The sequence below is a fragment of the Centroberyx gerrardi genome, chromosome 13, assembly GCF_048128805.1.
Source record: "Centroberyx gerrardi isolate f3 chromosome 13, fCenGer3.hap1.cur.20231027, whole genome shotgun sequence".
NCBI lineage: Eukaryota > Metazoa > Chordata > Actinopteri > Beryciformes > Berycidae > Centroberyx > Centroberyx gerrardi.
In genome coordinates, this window is record NC_136009.1 from 29,704,576 (window position 1) to 29,719,625 (window position 15,050).

General features: G+C 45.8%; 1 protein-coding gene across 25 annotated transcripts in view; it reads left to right on the plus strand.

Annotated features, from left to right (window-relative positions):
- dlg1b (discs large MAGUK scaffold protein 1b) overlaps positions 1-15,050 on the plus strand; it is a 156,078-nt gene that overhangs the window by 79,246 nt on the left and 61,782 nt on the right. The window lies entirely within an intron of this gene.

Below are 15,050 nucleotides of genomic sequence, written 5' to 3' on the forward strand. Positions count from 1 at the left end.
CTCTTTTTGTCTGTCTCTCTTTATCTCTCTGTCTCTTTGTCTGTCTCTTTATCTCTCTGTCTCTCTTTGTCTCTCTTTATCTGACTGTCTCTATCTGTCTGTCTCTCTTTATCCGTCTGTCTTTTTATCTGTCTCTTTTTGTCTGTCTCTCTCTTTACCTGTCTGTCTCTCTTTCTGTCTGTCTCTCTTTATCTCTGTCTCTCTTTGTCTGTCTGTCTCTCTTTGTCTGTCTGTCTCTCTTTATCTGTCTGTCTCTCTTTATCTGTCTGTCTCTCTTTGTCTGTCTGTCTCTTTATTTCTCTCTCTGTCTGTCTCTCTTTATCTGTCTGTCTCTCTTTGTCTGTCTGTCTCTCTTTGTCTGTCTGTCTCTCTTTGTCTGTCTGTCTCTCTTTATCTCTGTCTCTCTTTGTCTGTCTGTCTCTCTTTATCTGTCTGTCTCTCTTTGTCTGTCTGTCTCTTTATTTCTCTCTCTCTGTCTGTCTCTCTTTATCTGTCTGTCTCTCTTTGTCTGTCTGTCTCTCTTTGTCTGTCTGTCTCTCTTTGTCTGTCTGTCTCTCTTTGTCTGTCTGTCTCTCTTTATCTGTCTGTCTCTCTTTGTCTGTCTGTCTCTCTTTATCTGTCTGTCTCTCTTTGTCTGTCTGTCTCTCTTTATCTGTCTGTCTCTCTTTATCTGTCTGTTTCTCTTTATCTGTCTCTCTCTTTACCCGTCTGTCTCTCTTTGTCTGTCTGTCTCTATTTATCTGTCTGTCTCTCTTTACCATTCAAAAGCCAGTAAAGGCATATCTATCTCTCTCTCTCTCTCTCTGTATGTCTTTCTCGCTATCTGTCTCTCTCTCTCTACATTTATATGTCTTTCTGTCTGTCTGTCTCACTGTCTCTCTCTCTGTTTGTCTCTCTCTCACCCTCACTGTCTGTCTCTCAGGGTCTGTCTCTCTTCGTCTCTGTCTCTATACATTTATATGTCTTCCTGTCTGTCTCTCTCTCTGTCTGTCTCTCTCTCTCTCAGTCAATACACATTCACACAAACCAGTTCACTTTCAATTCAGTCGATTCAGGAAGTGGATTTTCCTTTAAAAATCCAAAATTTCCAAAATCATTTCCTCATAAAATTTCAAATTTTCTATCCTGAAGGAAATGATGAGAATGAAAACTGTTTCATGAGCCAATGAACGGCAGTTTTACATTCCATTCTGAGTTGAATTGACAGTGAATTAACTGTCACCTTCACACACACACACACACACACACACACACACACACACACGGGGAGGATGAGAGGGCTGTTGCTTGTCCATGTGGCCTTCATGTGCTTCATTAAAACATTAAGCTGCTCTGAAACACATACATGTTCCCCCACTCATACATGTGTCCTGTCACGGTCTCATCACACACACACACACACACACACACACACACCCTGCAAAGTTTCTCCAATCAGGTTGCTGCTTGGCTCGTTCAGCTTCGTCTGCGGCGTGTTCCCGTCACCACTGTCCAATCTTCAACTTTTTAACTTTCATGAACTTCTTTGCGGATGATAAATGTTCAGTAAATGAAGGTAAAAGTTTAACATCACAGGGAAAACACGCGTGTTCGCTGGAAACCAAAAACACTGTCGCGCTCCGTGTATTTCGTTTTCTCGCTCAGGTATCCGCAGGTCCTTAAAAAGTCTGAAGAAGTCTAAATTTAAGGTATTAAAAATTGTTAAATCCAGTTATCAGAGGTTTTATTTCTCACCATGTAATGATACAGGGTGTCTGCAACTCAAGTCCTTAAAAAGTCTGGAAAACATCTTAATAAAACATCTAAACTTAAGGCCTTGAAAGGTATTAAAATGTCTTAAATCCTTATCTTCTCAGCATGTGATGTCAGGTTTGTCAGATGGATCCAGAACAGAGTCAGGAGAACAATCTGCATCCTGTCTGCTGTACTGAACTCAGCTGGACTTCATGTCTCTTAACTGTTAATGTCCTGCTGTCCTTTTTCTTCTTCTGCCTGTTTATAGTTTCACAGCTTTCATCAGCTGTTCAGTCAGAAACAGAAGAGTTTTAAATCGGTCTGAAATTCAATTCCAGGCAGAATTAAAAAGCTCTTAAAAAGTCTGAAATTTGTCTTTCTGAAACTGTAGATATCTTGTGACTTACTGACCCTTTGGTGCTTGAAACCTGTTAAAAACCTTTTGTAGGTTTGAAAAACTCATTGGTGTCAATGACAAAATAAGCAGTTTTTGCTTCACTTTTTAAAAACTGACTTTTTGCAAATACATCATTTTACAATTTATTCCAATTTTGTGTTATTCCACAGAACTATTATGCTGCTATTACTGCTTTTACTGCTGCTTTTATTTATATGTTTTATTTTTAACTACACCGAGAGAAGCCAGGCGAAATTTCATTGTACCTGAGTATAATGACAGTAAAGATCATTCTATTCTATTCTATTCTAGTACACAAAAACTATGAAAAATTCCCACTAATCACCACTAGGAGGCTGGAGTGAATGGTTTTACCCAGTCGGCAGCTCGTATTTACGGTAAATCTGATCTGACGTGAACGCAGCATTAAATACTTCATTGGAGCTGGAGTGTGTGGAGTCAGGTGAGGTCAGGTGAGGTCAGGTGGAGTCGACTCACTGCAGAACTCTCTCCCGCTCGCTCCCTGGTCCCCCTGCTGTGTTCAGGCCGTCTGCAGGTCTAGAAGCAGCAGACGGACGGCCTCCGGCCTCCAGGAAGCACACCCTGCCGGTTCTGGCGTCCTCCCAGTCCGCGTCGGCTCTTCCTGGTCCCGCGGTCCTCCGTGCCGCTCTGTCGCACAGTCGGCTGTTTTCTGTCTGTCGCTGCTCAGACTGGAGCGTCGGATCAGTGGTTTCTGTGTTTCTGTAAAAGGACTTCTTCACCAACATGGCTGACGTTCTCCGTCTTCATCTCAGCAGGTTATAGATCGGTTCTCACCATTGGCAGCAATGTCAACAAGCCAACTGTCTGTCTGTGGTCACTGAGTTAGTGTTTCAACATAGATCAGGGTTCCTACGCAGGTCTGGAAAGTCTGGAAAAGTATTAAAAATGAATTTGATCATTTCCAGGTCTTGAATAGTTTGGGAATTTGAAAAAATGTCTGGAAAAGTATGGAAAATGTTGTGGTTCAGGTCCGATACACACATAATTATAGCTTTTATGTTGTTGTAGACCCACTTTGAGTCCACAGTTTTTGTTGATGTGAAGAATAATGTTCAGATAGAGGGATGCTCTTATTACCCAGCCGCATTATATCAAATACGCACCAAAATCAAATCCAGTCAAGAACATAGGGTCTGGGAAAAATATGGAATTTTAAAATGGAAACCGTGTAGGAACCCGGCCAATCATCTCACATATTCTGATATTTGTCGCTGTGAAGAACAATCTTCATCTTTACAGTGATATGACCTAGTTAGCAGGGGCAAGATGTCTATCTGTGTAAATCATATTATATCAAATCTTCAAAACAAATCAAGGTCTGGAAAAAAGTTTTGAATTTTTTAATTGAAAATGTGTAGGAACCCTGATAGATTATAACACAATACAGCTGTGAACTGGATCGATTAAAGGATGGGCCTGCCTAGTATTTGTTTGCGGTGCTAAACCAAAGTCATACAGTTCCAACATTGAATAACACTTTAATGTAATGTAAAAGTAAATGTAATGTAAAAATAAACTTAAACAGGCAGCACACACAGAGCTTCAGGATGAAGTTCCCTAATCTCAATTTTACACATTTATTGTAACGTTTCAGCCTGGTGGCCTTTCTGATGAACGCTCTGATGAAAGCCACTAGGCCCAAACGTTAGCATGTTCGTGGACATGGTGAAATTGAGATTAGTGAACTCGGTCCTGAAGCTCTGTGTGTGCTGCCTGTTGACCTTTGGGGTATTTGATGTTGGAACTGCACAGCTGTTGTCTCTGACACGTTGTCAGACGACTGAAACACTGTAGAACAGAGACTTGATTGAGGCTCACAACATGCTAACTGGCTAACCAAGGCTAACGGTAATTTGTGTGCCGTTAGCGTTTTTGTGACCCTCAATCAAATCACTGACAACAGAAAGAAGAAGAAGAAGATAAATCACTGATATGTGACTGACAACACCTGACAGACCGAGTCGGAGGAGACAGAAAGTTCTGATCTGAACCCAACAGAGAAGAAGAGGAAGAAGAAGAGGAAGAACGTCAGCCATGTTGGTGGAAAGCTCTGTCTGTCTGTCCTGAAGCCGTCTGCCATCACCCAGACAGCTGTGACCTGCAGCTCCGGTCGGCTCTCCGAAGCCTTCCCCCCCGCGCCGCCCCCTCTCTGTCCGGCGGCTCGTTACTTCCAGCTGATCAGCGGTGCGGCATGTGTGTGTGTGTGTGTGTGTGTGTGTGTCGCTGTAGCAAAAAATCACTTTCCGTACCCGCCGCCTCTGTGTTCGAGTTGATTAATCCGATCCACCGATTAGCTGAGATTTGATATTTCACGCGGGTTTAAACCTTTTCACGCCGCTGTGGTCATGGTAACGGAGTACATGAGATCAGATTAGCGCCGGGTAAACAGGCCTAATGTGTTTGGACTGGTAAACACAGCGGACCTCACTGAGCTGCGGAGGCTTGGTGGAGCGGCTCTGCCACCGTGTGGCGTCTCCGGCTACTGACGTTTGTCTCAGGGTCCAGTCAGGAGAAGGGCTTGTTGTTGTTTAAGATGTTTTATAGAGACAAAAAATAATTACCTGAAGTTCATCGTTCAGTGAAATCTAGAGGATCAGGTCTGTAAAAGTGTCTCATTTGGACGAACAAGGACTTCAGTTTCTTACTATCCTTTAAAAAGTATCATCATATGGTTTAATGTTGTTGTGTGAATTATTTTCTGCAGGTTTGTGTAATGTTTTAATGTCTGATAAACCTCAGAATGAGGCTTGAAGGCACATGTATTGTGAAGCAGCCTGATCAGCAGCTGTAACGCTTTAATTTCAGATTGCAGAAACGCCCACAGTTAATGGAATATTCTTTTAAAATCTTGGTGTATTTTGTTCTTTCTTCCTGGATATTATGGCTGATTTTGAAGTCTGTTATTTGGGCAAATGGCTGTAAACTGCAGCACTGTTTCTAGTCTTACCTTTATAATTATAACAGCACTATTTCTAGTACTGCTTGTTCTGTAGTGCTAGTTTAGGAAGAAGTTTTACTGATATCCATCTGGTGTAAATCAGAGGTATTTGGGCTCATGGTGTGTGTGGGTGTACGTCATTATGCCCAGACAGAGATGAGTTTACTCTGTTTACATGTATATACTTTTCACTACACTACACACTACACACTACACTAAAATACCAAAATCGGAGTGTATTTAGTTTGGATTTTAGAGCTCAACTCTCACTGTGATCCATCCTTCTCATCATGTCTGTCCTGGGCGGTGATGGCAGCTCGCTCCCGTCTGATGTCTTCCACAAGCTGACTTTCAGGTTGTAGTTTTGACAACAGTAGACGTTTTCTCAAGATTTCCCAACATTTCCCAACATTTTGGGTGTCCTGGTGGCCCAGGACTTTTGTCACGTCATCCCCCTCTCTCTTCTAATTGCTCCTGTCTATCTCTACTGTAAAAAATGATTACAATAAAGGCAAACACCCTAGAAAAATCTAAATAATCTTTAAAAAACAAAGATTTTCTGACATTGTATCTGTAAATTGTAGATATTTTTGATATCTGATGCAGATCTGGCAACATGAACGCACCTCAGGCAGTGTAAGTTTCCCTGATTTGAGAGTTATTAAGTGAAAAAAATCTTGGGAAAACGTCTTCATTTGCAGAATAACAAGCTCAAAGTCAATGTTGATAGCTCATGCCTTTAGCATGCACCGGTGTTTTGCCTAGTGGGCTGACACAGCAGCAGGCATGTTGTGTTCAGACGGTCCACATGTTGTGTCTCTGCTTCAAGGCTTTTCCACCTGCAGCTCGTGTTCATACAGCTGCTCCTGCTGCAGCTCCTGGAGAGCTTCCATGGCTTAGTGCAGGTTTACTGTCCGTTAGGGACGAACTCATACTGAGGATGGGAATAAAAAACATCGAGCGGTGGATTTCCCCCGTCCTAAACTCTGGGACCAGGAGACGAATGGAACAACAGCTCAGAAATTAACTCAATGAACTGATAAATGTGTTATATCTAAACATAACCTTGTTTTTGTCTTAATTTTGATGCACCTCCTACACTTTTCTTTTTAGGAAAGTGCTGTATTGTAAATATAGACGGTAGTAAATACCGGTACAGGAACTCTGACGCTCCCTGTATCAGATACTAACTGGTCATGATGTCAGATACTGGTGTCTGATATCAGCTGCAGAGAATTTCCCTAGTAGTGAAATCTGATGCCCAGTTGAGCCTGAAGCAACTCGAAGCATCTGGATTTTCTCTCCTCACACATTGAAGTGTGTTAGATTTCTGTAATGGAGGAACACAGATTAGATGTGAATCTGTTTTCTTTTGACCAAACACCTTCCACCTTCAGGAGGTGTGACGGATCAGATCAGAACCTGGTACTTACAGTTTAGTTCTCAGATTCTGTATCTTCAGTGAAAGATGGTCCATGTTGCCTGTTGGTCCTGGGTTTTCTTTTTGCAGCACTAGTAGCCTACACATTATGTCATGACATAAATAATACACAAAAAGATTTCTGTTAGACCTTTTTGGTAGAAAATGTAGTGAAGAAGTGAAGGACCGCCCAAGGCAAGTAGAGCCAGCTTTTCTGGTCTGTCAGCTGGCTAGTTCATCCCCAAATTCACCGGCCACTTTCACAGCTAGATGTTCAGAAGAGAGCAGGCCTCCAGGTGATGGCTGAAGACTGAAGACCAACTTATACTTCTGTGTCGAAGTGTCGCCGTAGCTGCCTGCAGCGGTGCGAGCATTACTAGTTCTGCATTGATGATTCTGCCTGTAGACCGCTGAAACACTAGATGTCAGTGTGGAGCTTTGTTCACACAGCAGGCACCACAGAAGAAGTCGTAGTGAAACTCATGTTGTGGATGTTGCGGTTCATCTGGTGTCTTTATAACCGGGAGATGATCTGTGGTCCAGATGAACATCTGAACCTCCTCAGCTCGTCTCTCTTCTTCTGCTCCATGTTGTCTTCACTATCAGCCCACAGCGACCCATACAGGAGGAGGAGACACCGAGCGGCCAATCAAATCACAGCTCTTGCGGTCGTGCGTCTCTACATTTCTGACCTACAGAGAAGCTGCAGAGACACTTCAACTCAGAAGTAGAAATTGGCCTCAACTTGGCAGAGACGAACATTTAGCATCAGAGTGAATCAGTCTTCAGCTGCCGGCCTCAGAATAGATCAGCATTACTGTTAACTGTCTGAACTCCTCTCAGGGGAACGCTCAACCTGTCAGTCACCAGGGGGCGGGTCCCTGAGCACCAGCCGTCCAATAGCTCTCCAGGACCCTGATAGACAGTTAGTGCTGCTAGAGAGCCTGTCTGTCTGTCTGTCTGTCTGTCTGTCTGTCTGTCTCATATCCCATCCTGATCCCAACTGTCTCACTTCACCTCCTGTTCAATCCAACCTCTCTCTCTCTCTCTCTCTCTCTCTCTCTCTCTCTCTCTCTCTCTTCCTCCCCAATCTCTTGCTCTCTCTCTCTCTCTCCCTTGATTAGCTTAAGCTCGCTCCCTATTAGGGTTTGGCTGATATTTTGGGATTTGGTCCAGTGTGATATGATGCAGTTTGATTGATTACACATTTATTGTAGAATTGACCTTAACCTGAACCTGATACAGAGACATTTTGATCAGATTACACAATGCATGAATATTTATTATTAGTAGTAGTAGCAGTAGCAGTAGCAGTAGTAGTAGCAGCAATAGTAGTAGTAGCAGTAGTAGTAATAGTAGTAGTAGCAGCAGTAGCAGTAATAGTAGTAATAGTAGTAGTAGTAGTAGCAGTAGTAGTAGCAGAAGCAGCAGTAGTAGTAGTAGAAGCAGTAGCAGCAGTAGTAGTAGTAATAGTAGTAGTAATAGTAGTAGTAGTAGTAGTAGCAGTAGTAGTAGTAGAAGCAGAAGCAGCAGTAGTAGTAGTAGTAGTAGTAGTAGTAGAAGCAGAAGCAGTAGTAGTAGTAGAGGCAGTAGTAGTAATAGTAGCAGTAGCAGTAGTAGTAGTAGAAGCAGCAGTAGTAGTAGTAGTAGTAGTAGTAGAAGCAGAAGCAGTAGTAGTAGTAGAGGCAGTAGTAGTAGTAGCAGTAGCAGTAGTAGTAGCAGCAGTAGTAATAGTAGAAGCAGTAGTAGCAGTAGCAGCAGCAGAGGTAGTAGCAGTAACAGTAGAAGCAGCAGTAGCAGTAGTAGTAGCAGTATTCTGGGTTTCAATGGAGAGTCTTGATCTAAATGTCTCAGCTTTTCCATCCTGACAAGAATTAAATTCTGGGTGAAACACTGAATAATTGTAATTTTTTAGACTTTAAATTCAAATTTAAAGCTATTGAATATTGCTGTTGGCAGCTTCAATCCAAAAAATATCAGTATCGGCCTACAAAAAATATATCAGTTGAACCCTCCTGCCGTCCCCCCGCTCCTCTGTACCCCCCCCCCCCCTTAATTTCTCGCTCTTCCTCTGTCTCGTTCTCCCTTGATTAACCTGAACACTCTTCCTCTCCCTCCCTCTCTCTCTTTAACCTCTGTATGAATTAACTGCTTCTTTCCTGCTTCTCCTCTGCTGTGTTGTGACCTCTGAGCCTCCCCCCCTCCCCCCCCCCCCCCCTCCCTCCTCCCTCCTCCCCCCTCCCCCCTCCCCCCTCCCCCCTGTGTCCTGTAGGTAGCGTCTCTGGAGTGCATCTTTGACGGTCCGTCCGCATTAGGACATCATCACCCGGAGCTCCTCCCCCCCTCGCCCTCCACCCTCTACCCCCTCGGCGAGGACAGCTCCCTCCCCTCCTGCTCCTCCAACCCCTATCCCCCGACCCAGGTAAACGTTGTCATGACGACCCGAATTTCAGTACCACTTCAGTACTGCTGAATTCAACATTTCCGTACTTTCGCGAAATGTGTTCTGCAAGCTCAAATTCCATTGTGGCGTCGCCTCCAGGGGGCGCAAACGTGCAGATCGGACGAGTGATGAGAAGAGGGAGGAGTTTCCCCAATTTAGTACTCAAGTCCCCCTGTCCTGCAGGTCTTTGTTCTGTCTTTAGGGGGCGGTCACACTAATCCGTTGTGTCTCTCCGTAAATGTAATTTTCTGTCCATTGTCTGGACAGAGCTGATGATGCGTCCGTCCCCATCAGATTTCCATCCATTTTGACGAACAGAAAGTTCAGCTCGGTTGGACTGTTTCAGGACAGACAGATTCATCGTCATTCATTTAGCCAATTAGAATCGAGGAGGCATTTTGTGAAAAATGCCGACAAACGCGGAGACCTTGGAGGAGGCTGTGACTAATGCAGTGAACCTCATCCTGTTGTTGTGCGGCTCATCATCTGGATGAGTTTAGGTGAACTGGATCCCAGTCCACCTGAACTGTCTGGAAAACTGGTGTCAGGAGCCAAATATGAATTATTTCATGTTGGAAAAAAAAATAAGAAAGGAGCGTTTCTTGGATCTGAGGTAGTAAAAACAGAAGAAACAGCTGCTCTGTGGTTGGTGGATACAATACCTCAAAAATGTACTAGGGATATTCCTTGCCAGTCACATATGATGAGGTACATGAGAGGAAATAAAGGCTTGAATTCCCCAAAGAAAAACCACAGCACTCCATGTGGCTACAACGGCGACTAACGCGTATCGACCAAGAACTGCTAATGACATCATTAGCACTTTGACGAAGACCAGTTCTTGGTCGATTCGCGTTATTCAGTTTTAATATTATTTCCTCATATGTATGTATGTATGTTTCAATATCCCTAGTATATTTTTTATGAATTATTTCTCTTTAGAGCTGACAGTCGGACGCCCAGCCGACATGAAAACCCCCAAAAGTCGCTAAAAGCTGTGAAAGTCAGCGTGGAAACACATCGCTTGAAGTTTTTTGTTGTTGTAGCAGTATTGAATTTTTAGATATTAAAGGAATAGTTCACCCAAAAATGAAAATTCAGTCATTATCTACTCACCCCCATGCCAGTAGAAAATCGGGTAAAGTTTGTTAGTCCATACAACAGTCCCGGAGATCCCTGGAAGAAGTACAATGCAGCTCCAAAACAAATTAAGTTGCTGGAGACCTGTCTTCAGACTTCAAAAAATAACAGAAAATAACCATAAATTGGCTCCATGCAGCTCTTACAGGATCCTCCAAGTCTCTTGAAGCCAAAAGATCCCAAAGTGACTTGAAAAGAACGACATTTACACCGTTATTTAGCCGAAATCACCGCTCTAGCTGTTATTATCAAAATACGTTTTGGAGAACGCAGCAACATACTTAAGCTGGCAGGCTGCAGGACTGTTGTATGGACTAACAAACTTCACCTGATTTTCTACTGGCATGCAGGTGAGTAGATAATGACTGAATTTTCATTTTTGGGTGAACTGTTCCTTTAATTTCAGTATCGGTGTTGAAGTAAAAAAACACAAAAAACAGACTGGAGTAACAGCACTAGATCCGTTACCTGTTGTCTGTATCTGTATGAATCCTTTATTTGGGGATTTGAAATATTACGTCATGCTTGAGGAGACGATGCAGGGATGAGACTTTACTGTCGTGTTTGTCACTATTTTACATTTTTTGGACATAGAGCTCACATTCATTTCCAAATCGAGATTGCTTTTCAGGCTGTATCTGTTCCACTGAGACATAACATAGTGTGGCAGTTCAGTGTTACTGTTGTATTATTTAAACCAGGCTGGTGTTCTGGTGTGGTTTCCTTCACCGAACTGCTTATATACTGTATAGGGCTCATCTGGCTGTGTGCTGGGGTGTGTTGGAGTGTGTTGAGCTGTGTTTTGGGATGTGTTGGTATGTTTTGGGGTGTGTTGGTGTGTGTTGGGGCGTGTTAGGCTGTGTGTTGGTGTGTGTTGGGATGTGTTGGTATGTTTTGGGATGTGTTGGGCTGTGTTTTGGTGTGTTTTGGGATGTGTTGGGGTGTGTTGGGCTGTGTGTTAGTGTGTGTTGGTATGTTTTGGAGTGTGTTGGGCTGTGTTTTGGTGTGTTTTGGGGTGTGTTGGTGTGTATTAGGGTGTGTTGGGCTGTGTTTTGGGGTGTGTTGGTGTGTATTAGGGTGTGTTGGGCTGTGTTTTGGTGTGTTTTGGGGTGTGTTGGTGTGTATTAGGGTGTGTTGGGCTGTGTTTTGGGGTGTTTTGCGATGTGCTGGTGTGTTTTAGTGTGTGTTGGGGCGTGTTGGGCTGTGTTTAGGTGTGTGTTGGTGTGTGTAGGACGGGGGTTCCCAACCTTTTCCAGCAGCTGATCTCATTCTGAGGTCAGAGAAATCCTGGGACCTTCAGCATTTGAAATCCTTGAAGCTGCTGTGTTTATATTTGACAATGTGCGACTCCTCAGAGACAGAAATATCCGTCCCAGCTGACGGACTGTACGGTTGTTATATTCTGTCGGTCACATGCTGGTGTGTTGCTGCTGTTTTCATGTTCATGTTGGTCTTGATGAGTTTGTGAATTGCTCAGAAAGTCTGGAGAAGTCTGAGAAAACATCAGTGTTCAGTAGAGCTGCACCGTATTAACAAACAATCATACTGCAATTATTTTGCTGAATTGCGGTATATACTGCAAATGAGATGTTGTTGCTTAAGATTTGTTCTGTCGGAATACCATGATTTGTTTTTTCCAATGTGCAATTTAGGCCAGAAATTGAGCTCAGCAGCTGAAAACCATGTTTAGGAGCCACCACTCGATTTGGAAATTGAAGTTGTTCATATTGCAATTTTCTTTCGTTCCTCTCTTTCCATTTTTCTTTTAATAATTGTGCAGCCGTAGTGTTCAGGTGTGGAACACTTATCGTTACACATGATATGTCGTTGTGGAGCTGCTGTCATTTCACACACAGTGATATTATATTAGTGCAGAGTGATGCGGTCCGGTTGCCGGTCTGACCGTCAGCAGACTCTCAGCATGTCTTCAGTGTGGAGGAAAGTTGGGACGTTAAACCGGGGTGTAGGACGCTCCGCCTGACGACTGCTGCAGCTCTGAAGTTTCTTAGCTGGTGAAATCTCTCCATCCGGCTCTTCATTGTTTCCTCCACATTTGATCCGGCGGCGCTGCCGGCCGCCCGTCTCCCGCCTGACGTCAGCGGGCCGCTATCTCCAGCGCCGCCGCCGCGATAACGCACATGAATGGATCCTCACATCCCACAAAGACACTGAAGGCTGGGAGGACGTACAGTACACTCAGTTTTTTTTTTTTTTTTTCGTTCCCTCTCTCTTTTCCTCCTGCCTGTCGCCCGCTCTCCTCAGCAGCGCCATGGCAACGCAGGAGATGAATGCCGACGTGGAGCAAAGAAAATCCTGACGGCAGGAAAATGGAGGAGGGATTGAAGGAGGAGGGGAGGGAGGAGGAGGAGGAGGGGGAGGGAGGGAGGGGTGAACCTGTGGAGAAGGACAAGGACAGATTTAGTAGTTGGCGGGGGGGCGGGGGGGGGGGGGTAGTAAAGTGCAGAACAGCCCCCCCTCCCCCTCCCCCTCCCCCTCCGATTTACAGCAGCAGCCTGGTGATATATATTTAGCAGCGAGACAAAGGATGCAGAGGCCATGAAATGACTTGTCACTAACGCAGGTCGCCTCTCCATCGTCCCGTCTCCGCTACACTTCATCCACCAAACACCAAACACCGCAAAGCATCCTGGGAGGGCAGGCGGTCTCTATTTATAGCTGCCAGGTTCCCCACCGGTCAGGGAATTTTCTGGAAAGTCATGGAACGTGGAGGGGAAAGTAGAGGGAATTGGGTGAACTCTCTGGGGAATATCAGGGAGTTTAACAAATGGGTCAGTTTCCAGGAAGACAGCAGGACTGGTTTCACACAGTCGCTGCTTCAGCTGCTTCAGCTGCTTCAGACTGAAGAGCAACATGCAGAAACCAGGAGGGAGGAACAGTTTCAGGTGATGGAAGCGCTCTGTCTTACCTATGGAAAGTCATGGAATTATACACTGTCTGTCAAACGTTTGGGGACACCTCGCCTTTGTAATAGAAGTACTATTTGATTTTCCCTGTTATTCTTCAATGAAGAAGTAAGGGGAAAAAATGGCTGCAATTCTTTAGTTAACATAAAATCTATTTCCTGATACTTTGGATCTATTTCTTCAACACTCAGTTCAGCTGCTCAGGAGGTTTTGTGATGAAAGTATAGTTTCATTGTTTTAGTGTTATCATCACAAAAACAATAATATATAATATTTGTACTTCCCCCTTCCTTCTCCCCTCCTTCCCTCCTTATCCTCCCTCCATCCTTACCTCCTAACCCTACTTCCTTCCCCGTCCTTCCCTCCTTATCCTCCCTCCTTCCTTACCACCTTACCCTCCTTCCTTCCTCCTTCCTTCCCTCATCCTCCTTCCTTCCCTCTTTCCTTACCACCTTACCCTCCTTCCTTCTCCCTTCCTTTTCCCCTTCTTCCCTCCTTATCCTCCCTCCTTCCTTACCCCCTTCCTTCCCACCTTGTCCTCCCTCCTTCCTTACTTCCTTCCTTCCCTGCTTATCCTCCCTCCTTCCGTCCCCCTTACCCTCCCTCTTTCCTTACCTCCTTCCCTCTTTCCTTCCCACCCTATACTCCCTCCTTCCTTCTCCCCTCCTTCCCTCCTTATCCTCCCTCCATCCTTTCCTCATTCTCCCTCCTTCCTTCCCCCTTCCTTCCTTCCTACTTCTTTCCCCCTTCCTTCCCTCCTTCCTTCCATCCTTCCTTCCTTCCCTCCTCTTCCTCCCTCCTTGTCCATCACAGTGTTAAGTGTTAAGTCAGCGTTCTGCTGGTGTGAGTTTCCCCTGCTGACTCATTTATAGACTGGGACTCCAAGGCTGAAGGCTGAACTAGGACAGAGGGCAGCTGGACCCAACCCACCCCAGGAGGGGGGGGGGGGGGGAGAGAAGAGGGGGGCAGGAGGAGGAGGAGGAGGAGGAGGGGGGGAGTAAGAATAGAGGAGAGGAGAATGCAGAGAGCAGAGATCTGAAGGCGAACTTCCTTCCCAGCCTTCGCTCTCCCTTTTAAATACACCCCCACATACACACACACTCTCTCTCTCTCTCACACACACACACACACACACCCTCGTCTCTCCGTCCTCGTCATCCCCTGCAGTCTGGTGTTGCTGTCTGCTCCAGACAGACGGAGGCTGGCGGACCGGCTGCTCTCTCTCCGCCAGCCAAGCGATGCTCTCTCTCCCTCGCAGGTTAATCCTCCCCCAGAGGCTCCGCTCTCCCTCTCTATCTCTCTCTCTCTCTCTCTCTCTCTCTCTCTCTCTCTCTCTCTCTCTTTCTCTCTCTCTATCTCTCTGCCGTTAAGTCCAGCGCCTACCGACTGCCGGTTACCGTCTACCGGTTATCTGCTGCCTGCCGCGGCGGCCGCTGCACGGACCTGACAGCCTGCCAGGAAGCGCGAGGGAAGACGACCTCCGTCTGTCGCGGCTCCTCTCTGCTCCGTCGCTCCTCTCCTGGAAGCAGCGTCGGTCCGTAGACCTGCGCCTCCTCTGCAGCCGCTGTCTGTGAGGAAGAGGAGGAGGAGGAGGAGGAGGAGGAGGAGGAGGGGGGACACGAGGTGGAGTGAAGCCCCCCCCCTCCCATCGTCTGCTCTCCAACCAGCAGCACCAGCACCTCCGCCACCTCCGCCACCCCGTAGCCTGCAGCAGGAGCGGAGGAGGAAGGAGAAGAGGAGGTGAAGAGGAGGAGCAGAGGAGAGGAAGAGCAGGAGGAGCAGAGGAGGAGGAGAGGGAGAGAAGGAGGAGCAGGAGGCGACACAGCAGCAGAAACAGCAGCAGCAGCAACAAGCAGCATGCTGAACTCTGTGTGGTACGCCAAAAAGATGGGCCGCCGCATCATGGGCACCCTGAGGAGAACCAAGAGGCTCCACCGGCGCCTACTGGTAGGTCCCACCCCCCCCTCCACCCCCCCTCCACGCAAAAACCCCAGCCTCGGAGCTCGGAGGGG